This window comes from Salvelinus alpinus, chromosome 5 (assembly GCF_045679555.1).
Source record: "Salvelinus alpinus chromosome 5, SLU_Salpinus.1, whole genome shotgun sequence".
NCBI lineage: Eukaryota > Metazoa > Chordata > Actinopteri > Salmoniformes > Salmonidae > Salvelinus > Salvelinus alpinus.
The window spans coordinates 26,623,874-26,641,157 of NC_092090.1; positions in this window are offsets into that span (position 1 = coordinate 26,623,874).

Sequence of the window (17,284 nt, forward strand, 5' to 3'; positions counted from 1 at the left end):
AGACATTAGGGAATGTGAAATAAAGTGTGGATAGACATTAGGGCCTGTGAAATAAAGTGTAGCTAGACATTAGGGCGTGTGAAATAATGTGTGGATAGAAATTAGGGCATGTGAAATAAAGTGTGGATAGACATTAGGGAGTGTGAAATAAAGTGTGGATAGACATTAGGGCCTGTGAAATAATGTGTGGATAGACATTATGGCATGTGAAATAAATTGTGGATAGACATTAGGGCATGAGAAATAAAGTGTGGATAGACATTAGGGCCTGTGAAATAATGTGTGGATAGACTTTAGGGCGTGTGAAATAATGTGTGGATAGACATTAGGGAGTGTGAAATAAAGTGTGGATAGACATTAGGGCATGTGAAATAAAGTGTGAATAGACATTAGGGCCTGTGAAATAAAGTGTGGATAGACATTAGGGCCTGTGAAATAAATTGTAGATAGACATTAGGGCATGTGAAATAAATTGTGGATAGACATTAGGGAATGTGAAATAATGTGTGGATAGACATTAGGGCATGTGAAATAAAGTGTGGATAGACATTAGGGCATGTGAAATAAAGTGTGGACAGACATTAGGGAGTGTGAAATAAAGTGTGGATAGACATTAGGGCATGAGAAATAAAGTGTGGATAGACATTAGGGCATGTGAAATAACGTGTGGATAGACATTAGGGAATGTGAAATAAAGTGTGGATAGACATTAGGGAATGTGAAATAAAGTGTGGATAGACATTAGGGCATGTGAAATAAAGTGTGGATAGACATTAGGGAATGTGAAATAAAGTGTGGATAGACATTAGGGCATGTGAAATAAAGTGTGGATAGACATTAGGGCATGTGAAATAAAGTGTGGATAGACATTAGGGAATGTGAAATAAAGTGTGGATAGACATTATGGCCTGTGAAATAAAGTGTAGATAGACATTAGGGCATGTGACATAAAGTGTGGATAGACATTAGGGCATGTGAAATAAATTGTGGATAGACATTAGGGAATGTGAAATAAAGTGTGGATAGACATTAGGGCCTGTGAAATAAAGTGTAGCTAGACATTAGGGCGTGTGAAATAATGTGTGGATAGACATTAGGGCATGTGAAATAAAGTGTGGATAGACATTAGGGAGTGTGAAATAAAGTGTGGATAGACATTAGGGCATGTGAAATAAATTGTGGATAGACATTAGGGAATGTGAAATAAAGTGTGGATAGACATTAGGGCCTGTGAAATAATGTGTGGATAGACTTTAGGGCGTGTGAAATAATGTGTGGATAGACATTAGGGAGTGTGAAATAAAGTGTGGATAGACATTAGGGCATGTGAAATAAAGTGTGAATAGACATTAGGGCCTGTGAAATAATGTGTGGATAGACTTTAGGGCGTGTGAAATAATGTGTGGATAGACATTAGGGAGTGTGAAATAAAGTGTGGATAGACATTAGGGCATGTGAAATAAAGTGTGAATAGACATTAGGGCCTGTGAAATAAAGTGTGGATAGACATTAGGGCCTGTGAAATAAAGTGTAGATAGACATTAGGGCATGTGAAATAAATTGTGGATAGACATTAGGGAATGTGAAATAATGTGTGGATAGACATTAGGGCATGTGAAATAAAGTGTGGATAGACATTAGGGCATGTGAAATAAAGTGTGGACAGACATTAGGGAGTGTGAAATAAAGTGTGGATAGACATTAGGGCATGAGAAATAAAGTGTGGATAGACATTAGGGCATGTGAAATAACGTGTGGATAGACATTAGGGCATGTGAAATAACGTGTGGATAGACATTAGGGCATGTGAAATAAAGTGTGGACATACATTAGGGAGTGTGAAATAAAGTGTGGATAGACATTAGGGCATGAGAAATAAAGTGTGGATAGACATTAAGGAGTGTGAATTAAAGTGTGGATAGACATTAGGGCATGAGAAATAAAGTGTGGATAGACATTAGGGCATGTGAAATAACGTGTGGATAGACATTAGGGCATGTGAAATAACGTGTGGATAGACATTAGGGCATGTGAAATAAAGTGTGGATAGACATTAGGGCATGAGAAATAAAGTGTGGATAGACATTAGGGCATGAGAAATAAAGTGTGGATAGACATTAGGGAATGTGAAATAAAGTGTGGATAGACATTAGGGCATGTGAAATAAAGTGTGAATAGACATTAAGGCCTGTGACATAAAGTGTGGATAGACATTAGGGCATGTGAAATAAAGTGTGGATAGACATTAGGGCATGTGAAATAAATTGTGGATAGACATTAGGGAATGTGAAATAAAGTGTGGATAGACATTAGGGCCTGTGAAATAATGTGTGGATAGACTTTAGGGCGTGTGAAATAATGTGTGGATAGACATTAGGGAGTGTGAAATAAAGTGTGGATAGACATTAGGGCATGTGAAATAAAGTGTGAATAGACATTAGGGCCTGTGAAATAATGTGTGGATAGACTTTAGGGCGTGTGAAATAAAGTGTAGATAGACATTAGGGCATGTGACATAAAGTGTGGATAGACATTAGGGCATGTGAAATAAATTGTGGATAGACATTAGGGAATGTGAAATAAAGTGTGGATAGACATTAGGGCCTGTGAAATAAAGTGTAGCTAGACATTAGGGCGTGTGAAATAATGTGTGGATAGAAATTAGGGCATGTGAAATAAAGTGTGGATAGACATTAGGGAGTGTGAAATAAAGTGTGGATAGACATTAGGGCCTGTGAAATAATGTGTGGATAGACATTAGGGAATGTGAAATAAAGTGTGGATAGACATTAGGGAGTGTGAAATAATGTGTGGATAGACATTAGGGCATGAGAAATAAAGTGTGGATAGACATTAGGGCCTGTGAAATAATGTGTGGATAGACTTTAGGGCGTGTGAAATAATGTGTGGATAGACATTAGGGAGTGTGAAATAAAGTGTGGATAGACATTAGGGCATGTGAAATAAAGTGTGAATAGACATTAGGGCCTGTGAAATAAAGTGTGGATAGACATTAGGGCCTGTGAAATAAATTGTAGATAGACATTAGGGCATGTGAAATAAATTGTGGATAGACATTAGGGAATGTGAAATAATGTGTGGATAGACATTAGGGCATGTGAAATAAAGTGTGGATAGACATTAGGGAGTGTGAAATAAAGTGTGGATAGACATTAGGGCATGTGAAATAAAGTGTGAATAGACATTAGGGCCTGTGAAATAATGTGTGGATAGACTTTAGGGCGTGTGAAATAAAGTGTAGATAGACATTAGGGCATGTGACATAAAGTGTGGATAGACATTAGGGCATGTGAAATAAATTGTGGATAGACATTAGGGAATGTGAAATAAAGTGTGGATAGACATTAGGGCCTGTGAAATAAAGTGTAGCTAGACATTAGGGCGTGTGAAATAATGTGTGGATAGAAATTAGGGCATGTGAAATAAAGTGTGGATAGACATTAGGGAGTGTGAAATAAAGTGTGGATAGACATTAGGGCCTGTGAAATAATGTGTGGATAGACATTATGGCATGTGAAATAAATTGTGGATAGACATTAGGGAATGTGAAATAAAGTGTGGATAGACATTAGGGAGTGTGAAATAATGTGTGGATAGACATTAGGGCATGAGAAATAAAGTGTGGATAGACATTAGGGCCTGTGAAATAATGTGTGGATAGACTTTAGGGCGTGTGAAATAATGTGTGGATAGACATTAGGGAGTGTGAAATAAAGTGTGGATAGACATTAGGGCATGTGAAATAAAGTGTGAATAGACATTAGGGCCTGTGAAATAAAGTGTGGATAGACATTAGGGCCTGTGAAATAAATTGTAGATAGACATTAGGGCATGTGAAATAAATTGTGGATAGACATTAGGGAATGTGAAATAATGTGTGGATAGACATTAGGGCATGTGAAATAAAGTGTGGATAGACATTAGGGCATGTGAAATAAAGTGTGGACAGACATTAGGGAGTGTGAAATAAAGTGTGGATAGACATTAGGGCATGTGAAATAAAGTGTGAATAGACATTAGGGCCTGTGAAATAATGCGTGGATAGACTTTAGGGCGTGTGAAATAAAGTGTAGATAGACATTAGGGCATGTGACATAAAGTGTGGATAGACATTAGGGCATGTGAAATAAATTGTGGATAGACATTAGGGAATGTGAAATAAAGTGTGGATAGACATTAGGGCCTGTGAAATAAAGTGTAGCTAGACATTAGGGCGTGTGAAATAATGTGTGGATAGAAATTAGGGCATGTGAAATAAAGTGTGGATAGACATTAGGGAGTGTGAAATAAAGTGTGGATAGACATTAGGGCCTGTGAAATAATGTGTGGATAGACATTATGGCATGTGAAATAAATTGTGGATAGACATTAGGGAATGTGAAATAAAGTGTGGATAGACATTAGGGAGTGTGAAATAATGTGTGGATAGACATTAGGGCATGAGAAATAAAGTGTGGATAGACATTAGGGCCTGTGAAATAATGTGTGGATAGACTTTAGGGCGTGTGAAATAATGTGTGGATAGACATTAGGGAGTGTGAAATAAAGTGTGGATAGACATTAGGGCATGTGAAATAAAGTGTGAATAGACATTAGGGCCTGTGAAATAAAGTGTGGATAGACATTAGGGCCTGTGAAATAAATTGTAGATAGACATTAGGGCATGTGAAATAAATTGTGGATAGACATTAGGGAATGTGAAATAATGTGTGGATAGACATTAGGGCATGTGAAATAAAGTGTGGATAGACATTAGGGCATGTGAAATAAAGTGTGGACAGACATTAGGGAGTGTGAAATAAAGTGTGGATAGACATTAGGGCATGAGAAATAAAGTGTGGATAGACATTAGGGCATGTGAAATAACGTGTGGATAGACATTAGGGAATGTGAAATAAAGTGTGGATAGACATTAGGGAATGTGAAATAAAGTGTGGATAGACATTAGGGCATGTGAAATAAAGTGTGGATAGACATTAGGGAATGTGAAATAAAGTGTGGATAGACATTAGGGCATGTGAAATAAAGTGTGGATAGACATTAGGGCATGTGAAATAAAGTGTGGATAGACATTAGGGAATGTGAAATAAAGTGTGGATAGACATTATGGCCTGTGAAATAAAGTGTAGATAGACATTAGGGCATGTGACATAAAGTGTGGATAGACATTAGGGCATGTGAAATAAATTGTGGATAGCCATTAGGGAATGTGAAATAAAGTGTGGATAGACATTAGGGCCTGTGAAATAAAGTGTAGCTAGACATTAGGGCGTGTGAAATAATGTGTGGATAGACATTAGGGCATGTGAAATAAAGTGTGGATAGACATTAGGGAGTGTGAAATAAAGTGTGGATAGACATTAGGGCATGTGAAATAAAGTGTGGACAGACATTAGGGAGTGTGAAATAAAGTGTGGATAGACATTAGGGCATGAGAAATAAAGTGTGGATAGACATTAGGGCATGTGAAATAACGTGTGGATAGACATTAGGGAATGTGAAATAAAGTGTGGATAGACATTAGGGAATGTGAAATAAAGTGTGGATAGACATTAGGGCATGTGAAATAAAGTGTGGATAGACATTAGGGAATGTGAAATAAAGTGTGGATAGACATTAGGGCATGTGAAATAAAGTGTGGATAGACATTAGGGCATGTGAAATAAAGTGTGGATAGACATTAGGGAATGTGAAATAAAGTGTGGATAGACATTATGGCCTGTGAAATAAAGTGTAGATAGACATTAGGGCATGTGACATAAAGTGTGGATAGACATTAGGGCATGTGAAATAAATTGTGGATAGCCATTAGGGAATGTGAAATAAAGTGTGGATAGACATTAGGGCCTGTGAAATAAAGTGTAGCTAGACATTAGGGCGTGTGAAATAATGTGTGGATAGACATTAGGGCATGTGAAATAAAGTGTGGATAGACATTAGGGAGTGTGAAATAAAGTGTGGATAGACATTAGGGCATGTGAAATAAATTGTGGATAGACATTAGGGAATGTGAAATAAAGTGTGGATAGACATTAGGGCCTGTGAAATAATGTGTGGATAGACTTTAGGGCGTGTGAAATAATGTGTGGATAGACATTAGGGAGTGTGAAATAAAGTGTGGATAGACATTAGGGCATGTGAAATAAAGTGTGAATAGACATTAGGGCCTGTGAAATAATGTGTGGATAGACTTTAGGGCGTGTGAAATAATGTGTGGATAGACATTAGGGAGTGTGAAATAAAGTGTGGATAGACATTAGGGCATGTGAAATAAAGTGTGAATAGACATTAGGGCCTGTGAAATAAAGTGTGGATAGACATTAGGGCCTGTGAAATAAAGTGTAGATAGACATTAGGGCATGTGAAATAAATTGTGGATAGACATTAGGGAATGTGAAATAATGTGTGGATAGACATTAGGGCATGTGAAATAAAGTGTGGATAGACATTAGGGCATGTGAAATAAAGTGTGGACAGACATTAGGGAGTGTGAAATAAAGTGTGGATAGACATTAGGGCATGAGAAATAAAGTGTGGATAGACATTAGGGCATGTGAAATAACGTGTGGATAGACATTAGGGCATGTGAAATAACGTGTGGATAGACATTAGGGCATGTGAAATAAAGTGTGGACATACATTAGGGAGTGTGAAATAAAGTGTGGATAGACATTAGGGCATGAGAAATAAAGTGTGGATAGACATTAAGGAGTGTGAATTAAAGTGTGGATAGACATTAGGGCATGAGAAATAAAGTGTGGATAGACATTAGGGCATGTGAAATAACGTGTGGATAGACATTAGGGCATGTGAAATAACGTGTGGATAGACATTAGGGCATGTGAAATAAAGTGTGGATAGACATTAGGGCATGAGAAATAAAGTGTGGATAGACATTAGGGCATGAGAAATAAAGTGTGGATAGACATTAGGGAATGTGAAATAAAGTGTGGATAGACATTAGGGCATGTGAAATAAAGTGTGAATAGACATTAAGGCCTGTGACATAAAGTGTGGATAGACATTAGGGCATGTGAAATAAAGTGTGAATAGACATTAGGGCCTGTGAAATAAAGTGTGGATAGACATTAGGGCCTGTGAAATAAAGTGTGGATAGACATTAGGGCCTGTGAAATAAAGTGTAGATAGACATTAGGGGATGTGAAATAAATTGTGGATAGACATTAGGGAATGTGAAATAATGTGTGGATAGACATTAGGGCATGTGAAATAAAGTGTGGATAGACATTAGGGCATGTGAAATAAAGTGTGGACAGACATTAGGGAGTGTGAAATAAAGTGTGGATAGACATTAGGGCATGAGAAATAAAGTGTGGATAGACATTAGGGCATGTGAAATAACGTGTGGATAGAAATTAGGGCATGTGAAATAAAGTGTGGATAGACATTAGGGCATGAGAAATAAAGTGTGGATAGACATTAGGGCCTGTGAAATAATGTGTGGATAGACATTAGGGCGTGTGAAATAAAGTGTGGATAGACATTAGGGAGTGTGAAATAAAGTGTGGATAGACATTATGGCATGAGAAATAAAGTGTGGATAGACATTAGGGAGTGTGAAATAAAGTGTGGATAGACATTAGGGAATGAGAAATAAAGTGTGGATAGACATTAGGGCATGTGAAATAACGTGTGGATAGACATTAGGGCATGTGAAATAAAGTGTGGACATACATTAGGGAGTGTGAAATAAAGTGTGGATAGACATTAGGGCATGAGAAATAAAGTGTGGATAGACATTAAGGAGTGTGAATTAAAGTGTGGATAGACATTAGGGCATGAGAAATAAAGTGTGGATAGACATTAGGGCATGTGAAATAAAGTGTGGACATACATTAGGGAGTGTGAAATAAAGTGTGGATAGACATTAGGGCATGTGAAATAACGTGTGGATAGACATTAGGGCATGTGAAATAAAGTGTGGATAGACATTAGGGCATGAGAAATAAAGTGTGGATAGACATTTAGGGCATGAGAAATAAAGTGTGGATAGACATTAGGGAATGTGAAATAAAGTGTGGATAGACATTAGGGCATGTGAAATAAAGTGTGAATAGACATTAGGGCCTGTGAAATAAAGTGTGGATAGACATTAGGGCCTGTGAAATAAAGTGTAGATAGACATTAGGGCATGTGAAATAAATTGTGGATAGACATTAGGGAATGTGAAATAATGTGTGGATAGACATTAGGGCATGTGAAATAAAGTGTGGATAGACATTAGGGCATGAGAAATAAAGTGTGGATAGACATTAGGGCCTGTGAAATAATGTGTGGATAGACATTAGGGCGTGTGAAATAATGTGTGGATAGACATTAGGGAGTGTGAAATAAAGTGTGGATAGACATTAGGGCATGTGAAATAAATTGTGGATAGACATTAGGGAATGTGAAATAAAGTGTGAATAGACATTAGGGCCTGTGAAATAAAGTGTGGATAGACATTAGGGCATGTGAAATAAAGTGTGGATAGACATTAGGGCATGTGAAATAAAGTGTGGATAGACATTAGGGCATGTGAAATAAAGTGTGGATAGACATTAGGGCATGTGAAATAAAGTGTGGATAGACATTAGGGCATGTGAAATAAAGTGTGGATAGACATTAGGGCATGTGAAATAAAGTGTGGATAGACATTAGGGCATGTGAAATAAAGTGTGGATAGACATTAGGGCATGTGAAATAAAGTGTGGATAGACATTAGGGCATGTGAAATAAAGTGTGGATAGACATTAGGGCATGTGAAATAAATTGTGGATAGACATTAGGGAATGTGAAATAAAGTGTGGATAGACATTAGGGAGTGTGAAATAAAGTGTGGATAGACATTAGGGCATGAGAAATATAATAATCATCCTCTAACTGAAAGAGGGAGCTGCCCTATAATCATCATCTAACTGAAAGAGGGAGCTGTCCTATAATTATCCTCTAACTGAAAGAGGGAGCTGCCCTATAATCATCCTTTAACAGAAAGAGGGAGCTGTCTTATAATCATTCTCTAACAGAAAGAGGGAGCTGTCCTATAATCATCCTCTAACTGAAAGAGGGAGCTGTCCTATAATCATCCCCTAACTGAAAGAGGGAGCTGCCCTATAATCATCCTCTAACTGAAAGAGGGAGCTGTCCTATAATCATCCTCTAACTGAAAGAGGGAGCTGTCTTATAATCATCCTCTAACTGAAAGAGGGAGCTGTCCTATAATCATCCTCTAACTGAAAGAGCGAGCTGCCCTATAATCATCCTCTAACTGAAAGAAGGAACTGTCCTATAATCATCCTCTAACTGAAAGAGGGAGCTGCCCTGTAATCATAATCTAACTGAAAGAGGGAGGTGTCCTATAATCATCCTCTAACTGAAAGAGGGAGCTGCCCTATAATCATCATCTAACTGAAAGAGGGAGCTGTCCTATAATTATCCTCTAACTGAAAGAGGGAGCTGCCCTATAATCATCCTCTAACTGAAAGAGGGAGCTGTCCTATAATCATCCTCTAACTGAAAGAGGGAGCTGTCTTATAATCATTCTCTAACAGAAAGAGGGAGCTGTCCTATAATCATCCTCTAACTGAAAGAGGGAGCTGTCCTATAATCATCCTCTAACTGAAAGAGGGAGCTGTCCTATAATCATCCTCTAACTGAAAGAGGGAGCTGTCCTATAATCATCCTCTAACTGAAAGAGGGAGCTGTCCTATAATCATCCTCTAACTGAAAGAGCGAGCTGTCCTATAATCATCCTCTAACTGAAAGAGGGAGCTGCCCTATAATCATTATCTAACTGAAAGAGGGAGCTGTCCTATAATCGTCCTCTAACTGAAAGAAGGAGCTGTCCTATAATCATCCTCTAACTCAAAGAGGGAGCTGTCCTATAATCATCCTCTAACTGAAAGAGGGAGCTGTCCTATAATCATCCTCTAACTGAAAGAGGGAGCTGTCCTATAATCATCCTCTAACTGAAAGAGGGAGCTGCCCTATAATCATCCCCTAACTGAAAGAGGGAGCTGCCCTATAATCATCCTCTAACTGAAAGAGGGAGCTGTCCTATAATCATCATCTAACTGAAAGAGGGAGCTGTCTTATAATCATCCTCTAACTGAAAGAGGGAGCTGCCCTGTAATCATAATCTACCTGAAAGAGGGAGGTGTCCTATAATCATCCTCTAACTGAAAGAGGGAGCTGCCCTATAATCATCATCTAACTGAAAGAGGGAGCTGCCCTATAATCATCCTCTAACTGAAAGAGGGAGCTGTCCTATAATCATCCTCTAACTGAAAGAGGGAGCTGTCTTATAATCATTCTCTAACAGAAAGAGGGAGCTGTCCTATAATCATCCTCTAACTGAAAGAGGGAGCTGTCCTATAATCATCCTCTAACTGAAAGAGGGAGCTGTCCTATAATCATCCTCTAACTGAAAGAGGGAGCTGTCCTATAATCATCCTCTAACTGAAAGAGCGAGCTGTCCTATAATCATCCTCTAACTGAAAGAGGGAGCTGTCCTATAATCATCCTCTAACTGAAAGAGGGAGCTGCCCTATAATCATCATCTAACTGAAAGAGGGAGCTGTCCTATAATCATCCTCTAACTGAAAGAAGGAGCTGTCCTATAATCATCCTCTAACTGAAAGAGGGAGCTGTCCTATAATCATCCTCTAACTGAAAGAGGGAGCTGTCCTATAATCATCCTCTAACTGAAAGAGGGAGCTGCCCTATAATCATCCCCTAACTGAAAGAGGGAGCTGCCCTATAATCATCCTCTAACTGAAAGAGGGAGCTGTCCTATAATCATCATCTAACTGAAAGAGGGAGCTGTCTTATAATCATCCTCTAACTGAAAGAGGGAGCTGCCCTGTAATCATAATCTACCTGAAAGAGGGAGGTGTCCTATAATCATCCTCTAACTGAAAGAGGGAGCTGCCCTATAATCATCATCTAACTGAAAGAGGGAGCTGCCCTATAATCATCCTCTAACTGAAAGAGGGAGCTGTCCTATAATCATCCTCTAACTGAAAGAGGGAGCTGTCTTATAATCATTCTCTAACAGAAAGAGGGAGCTGTCCTATAATCATCCTCTAACTGAAAGAGGGAGCTGTCCTATAATCATCCTCTAACTGAAAGAGGGAGCTGTCCTATAATCATCCTCTAACTGAAAGAGGGAGCTGTCCTATAATCATCCTCTAACTGAAAGAGCGAGCTGTCCTATAATCATCCTCTAACTGAAAGAGGGAGCTGTCCTATAATCATCCTCTAACTGAAAGAGGGAGCTGCCCTATAATCATCATCTAACTGAAAGAGGGAGCTGTCCTATAATCATCCTCTAACTGAAAGAAGGAGCTGTCCTATAATCATCCTCTAACTGAAAGAGGGAGCTGTCCTAAAATCATCCTCTAACTGAAAGAGGGAGCTGTCCTATAATCATCCTCTAACTGAAAGAGGGAGCTGCCCTATAATCATCCCCTAACTGAAAGAGGGAGCTGCCCTATAATCATCCTCTAACTGAAAGAGGGAGCTGTCCTATAATCATCATCTAACTGAAAGAGGGAGCTGTCTTATAATCATCCTCTAACTGAAAGAGGGAGCTGCCCTGTAATCATAATCTACCTGAAAGAGGGAGGTGTCCTATAATCATCCTCTAACTGAAAGAGGGAGCTGTCTTATAATCATCCTCTAACTGAAAGAGGGAGCTGTCCTATAATCATCCTCTAACTGAAAGAGGGAGCTGTCCTATAATCATCCTCTAACTGAAAGAGGGAGCTGCCCTGTAATCATAATCTAACTGAAAGAGGGAGGTGTCCTATAATCATCCTCTAACTGAAAGAGGGAGCTGCCCTATAATCATCATCTAACTGAAAGAGGGAGCTGTCCTATAATTATCCTCTAACTGAAAGAGGGAGCTGCCCTATAATCATCCTCTAACTTAAAGAGGGAGCTGTCCTATAATCATCCCCTAACTGAAAGAGGGAGCTGCCCTATAATCATCCTCTAACTGAAAGAGGGAGCTGTCCTATAATCATCCTCTAACTGAAAGAGGGAGCTGTCCTATAATCATCCTCTAACTGAAAGAGGGAGCTGTCCTATAATCATCCTCTAACTGAAAGAGGGAGCTGTCCTATAATCATCCTCTAACTGAAAGAGGGAGCTGCCCCATAATCATCCTCTAACTGAAAGAGGGAGCTGTCCTATAATCATCCTCTAACTGAAAGAGGGAGCTGTCCTATAATCATCCCCTAACTGAAAGAAGGAGCTGTCCTATAATCATCCTCTAACTGAAAGAGGGAGCTGTCCTATAATCATCCTCTAACTGAAAGAGGGAGCTGTCCTATAATCATCCCCTAACTGAAAGAGGGAGCTGCCCTATAATCATCCTCTAACTGAAAGAGGGAGCTGTCCTATAATTATCCTCTAACTGAAAGAGGGAGCTGTCTTATAATCATCCTCTAACTGAAAGAGGGAGCTGTCCTATAATCATCCTCTAACTGAAAGAGCGAGCTGCCCTATAATCATCCTCTAACTGAAAGAAGGAGCTGTCCTATAATCATCCTCTAACTGAAAGAGGGAGCTGCCCTGTAATCATAATCTAACTGAAAGAGGGAGGTGTCCTATAAGCATCCTCTAACTGAAAGAGGGAGCTGTCCTATAATCATCCTCTAACTGAAAGAGGGAGCTGTCCTATAATCATCCTCTAACTGAAAGAGGGAGCTGCCCCATAATCATCCTCTAACTGAAAGAGGGAGCTGTCCTATAATCATCCTCTAACTGAAAGAGGGAGCTGTCCTATAATCATCCCCTAACTGAAAGAAGGAGCTGTTCTATAATCATCCTCTAACTGAAAGAGGGAGCTGTCCTATAATCATCCTCTAACTGAAAGAGGGAGCTGTCCTATAATCATCCCCTAACTGAAAGAGGGAGCTGCCCTATAATCATCCTCTAACTGAAAGAGGGAGCTGTCCTATAATTATCCTCTAACTGAAAGAGGGAGCTGTCTTATAATCATCCTCTAACTGAAAGAGGGAGCTGTCCTATAATCATCCTCTAACTGAAAGAGCGAGCTGCCCTATAATCATCCTCTAACTGAAAGAGGGAGCTGCCCTATAATCATCCTCTAACTGAAAGAGGGAGCTGTCCTATAATCATCCTCTAACTGAAAGAGGGAGCTGCCCTATAATCATCCCCTAACTGAAAGAGGGAGCTGCCCTATAATCATCCTCTAACTGAAAGAGGGAGCTGTCCTATAATCATCATCTAACTGAAAGAGGGAGCTGTCTTATAATCATCCTCTAACTGAAAGAGGGAGCTGCCCTGTAATCATAATCTACCTGAAAGAGGGAGGTGTCCTATAATCATCCTCTAACTGAAAGAGGGAGCTGTCTTATAATCATCCTCTAACTGAAAGAGGGAGCTGTCCTATAATCATCCTCTAACTGAAAGAGGGAGCTGTCCTATAATCATCCTCTAACTGAAAGAGGGAGCTGCCCTGTAATCATAATCTAACTGAAAGAGGGAGGTGTCCTATAATCATCCTCTAACTGAAAGAGGGAGCTGCCCTATAATCATCATCTAACTGAAAGAGGGAGCTGTCCTATAATTATCCTCTAACTGAAAGAGGGAGCTGCCCTATAATCATCCTCTAACTTAAAGAGGGAGCTGTCCTATAATCATCCCCTAACTGAAAGAGGGAGCTGCCCTATAATCATCCTCTAACTGAAAGAGGGAGCTGTCCTATAATCATCCTCTAACTGAAAGAGGGAGCTGTCCTATAATCATCCTCTAACTGAAAGAGGGAGCTGTCCTATAATCATCCTCTAACTGAAAGAGGGAGCTGTCCTATAATCATCCTCTAACTGAAAGAGGGAGCTGCCCCATAATCATCCTCTAACTGAAAGAGGGAGCTGTCCTATAATCATCCTCTAACTGAAAGAGGGAGCTGTCCTATAATCATCCCCTAACTGAAAGAAGGAGCTGTCCTATAATCATCCTCTAACTGAAAGAGGGAGCTGTCCTATAATCATCCTCTAACTGAAAGAGGGAGCTGTCCTATAATCATCCCCTAACTGAAAGAGGGAGCTGCCCTATAATCATCCTCTAACTGAAAGAGGGAGCTGTCCTATAATTATCCTCTAACTGAAAGAGGGAGCTGTCTTATAATCATCCTCTAACTGAAAGAGGGAGCTGTCCTATAATCATCCTCTAACTGAAAGAGCGAGCTGCCCTATAATCATCCTCTAACTGAAAGAAGGAGCTGTCCTATAATCATCCTCTAACTGAAAGAGGGAGCTGCCCTGTAATCATAATCTAACTGAAAGAGGGAGGTGTCCTATAAGCATCCTCTAACTGAAAGAGGGAGCTGTCCTATAATCATCCTCTAACTGAAAGAGGGAGCTGTCCTATAATCATCCTCTAACTGAAAGAGGGAGCTGCCCCATAATCATCCTCTAACTGAAAGAGGGAGCTGTCCTATAATCATCCTCTAACTGAAAGAGGGAGCTGTCCTATAATCATCCCCTAACTGAAAGAAGGAGCTGTTCTATAATCATCCTCTAACTGAAAGAGGGAGCTGTCCTATAATCATCCTCTAACTGAAAGAGGGAGCTGTCCTATAATCATCCCCTAACTGAAAGAGGGAGCTGCCCTATAATCATCCTCTAACTGAAAGAGGGAGCTGTCCTATAATTATCCTCTAACTGAAAGAGGGAGCTGTCTTATAATCATCCTCTAACTGAAAGAGGGAGCTGTCCTATAATCATCCTCTAACTGAAAGAGCGAGCTGCCCTATAATCATCCTCTAACTGAAAGAAGGAGCTGTCCTATAATCATCCTCTAACTGAAAGAGGGAGCTGCCCTGTAATCATAATCTAACTGAAAGAGGGAGGTGTCCTATAAGCATCCTCTAACTGAAAGAGGGAGCTGCCCTATAATCATCATCTAACTGAAAGAGGGAGCTGTCCTATAATTATCCTCTAACTGAAAGAGGGAGCTGCCCTATAATCATCCTCTAACTGAAAGAGGGAGCTGTCCTATAATCATCCTCTAACTGAAAGAGGGAGCTGTCCTATAATCATCCTCTAACTGAAAGAGGGAGCTGCCCTATAATCATCCTCTAACTGAAAGAAGGAGCTGCGCTATAATCATAATCTAACTGAAAGAGGGAGGTGTCCTATAATCATCCTCTAACTGAAAGAGGAAGCTGTCCTATAATCATCCTCTAACTGAAAGAGGGAGCTGTCCTATAATCATCCTCTAACTGAAAGAGGGAGCTGTCCTATAATCATCCCCTAACTGAAAGAAGGAGCTGTCCTATAATCATCCTCTAACTGAAAGAGGGAGCTGCCCTATAATCATCCTCTAACTGAAAGAGGGAGCTGTCCTATAATCATCCCCTAACTGAAAGAGGGAGCTGCCCTATAATCATCCTCTAACTGAAAGAGGGAGCTGTCCTATAATCATCATCTAACTGAAAGAGGGAGCTGTCTTATAATCATCCTCTAACTGAAAGAGGGAGCTGTCCTATAATCATCCTCTAACTGAAAGAGGGAGCTGTCCTATAATCATCCTCTAACTGAAAGAGGGAGCTGTCCTATAATCATCCTCTAACTGAAAGAGGGAGCTGTCCTATAATCATCCTCTAACTGAAAGAGGGAGCTGCCCTATAATCATCCTCTAACTGAAAGAGGGAGCTGTCCTATAATCATCCTCTAACTGAAAGAGGGAGCTGTCCTATAATCATCCTCTAACTGAAAGAGGGAGCTGTCCTATAATCATCCTCTAACTGAAAGAGGGAGCTGTCCTATAATCATCCTCTAACTGAAAGAGGGAGCTGTCCTATAATCATCCCCTAACTGAAAGAGGGAGCTGTCCTATAATCATCCCCTAACTGAAAGAGGGAGCTGCCCTATAATCATCCTCTAACTGAAAGAGGGAGCTGTCCTATTGGGATGTTCCCGGGAGGGCCAAGTGAAGAGACGAAGAGCGAGCTTATCTTATCTTACTTCAATGTTTTCAGTCCACAGATGTGCGAAAGCATCATGAAATCTTCGCCACTACAGCTTTTTTTCCCAGTCTTATCTACTTCACTTACGCAGGTGGAGAAACTGGAGAACATGTCTGAAATAGGAGACCGGAGGAGGAGGAGATTCCCAGATGTCCTTATTTCATCACTCAACCCACCAGAGCTCAAATGGCACAAACAAGTACTACAGAAGTCAACCGGGCAGACCAACCATTAATTACTGTAGCCTATATGGAGGGACCGACTCAGTGGCCTTGTGGTTAGACAGTGTCCGCCCTGAGATTGGAAGGTTGGGAGTTCAATCCCCGGCCGAGTCATACCACAGACTGAAACATGGCGCCCAATGCGTCTCTGCTTGCCCCTCAGCATAAGGAGATAGATTGGGGGTAAGGCCCTGCGATAGACTAGGGGGTGTCCAGGGGGTGTATTTGTACATCAAGCTGCCTCACGCTACAGAGTCTATGAGCCGTTCCAGCATGCACAATGGAATTTATATGGAGGGAATAGCAAGTGAATTACAGATAAAGGCCTGTGTCAAACAGAGAAAGGGTATTTGAAGCAGCCCTATAGGGGCAACAGGTCCAGATAGACAGAGGTGAGTGTAAAGGTGTACTGCTACATTAGGTCCTAAGTCAACACGGAACACTACTGCTGCAGATCAGATCAGATCACTGTGGTTATTCAACTGATAAGCGTCTAGCTACTGACCTCGCTAAGTCATTAGCGTATGTTTTGTTCGTTAGTTAACAGACAATTGAGGAATCTGAGAGGTCAGAAAAGAGAAATAGTTTTACATGGTAGTTCATCTTGCTGCCTGTGACAATATGCAAAAGATTAGGAAATTCAAATGACGTTGCAACGTTTGCATACAAATGGCCCACTTTGCTGTTTTACGTCAGGGTAAGTAGATGAACCACACGATCCTGAGTTTGTGGGTTTGGAGGGATTTTAAAAAGTGCAAATATAATGTGCAAATATTGTACAATCCAGGTGTGCAAAGCTCTTAGAGACTTTCCCAGAAAGAGTCCCAGTTGTAATCACTGCTGAAGGTGACTCCAACATGTATAGGCTCAGGGGTGTGAATAGTTATGTAAATTAGATTTTATTTTCCAATTTAGTTTTCTCACTTTGTTATTATGTGGTATTGTGTGTAGATGGATGAGACAAAACATCTATTTAAAACAAGTTGTTGTTTCATTTTTATTCGTATTTGATTAGAATGATACACTGTCTTTTTAGGCCTTA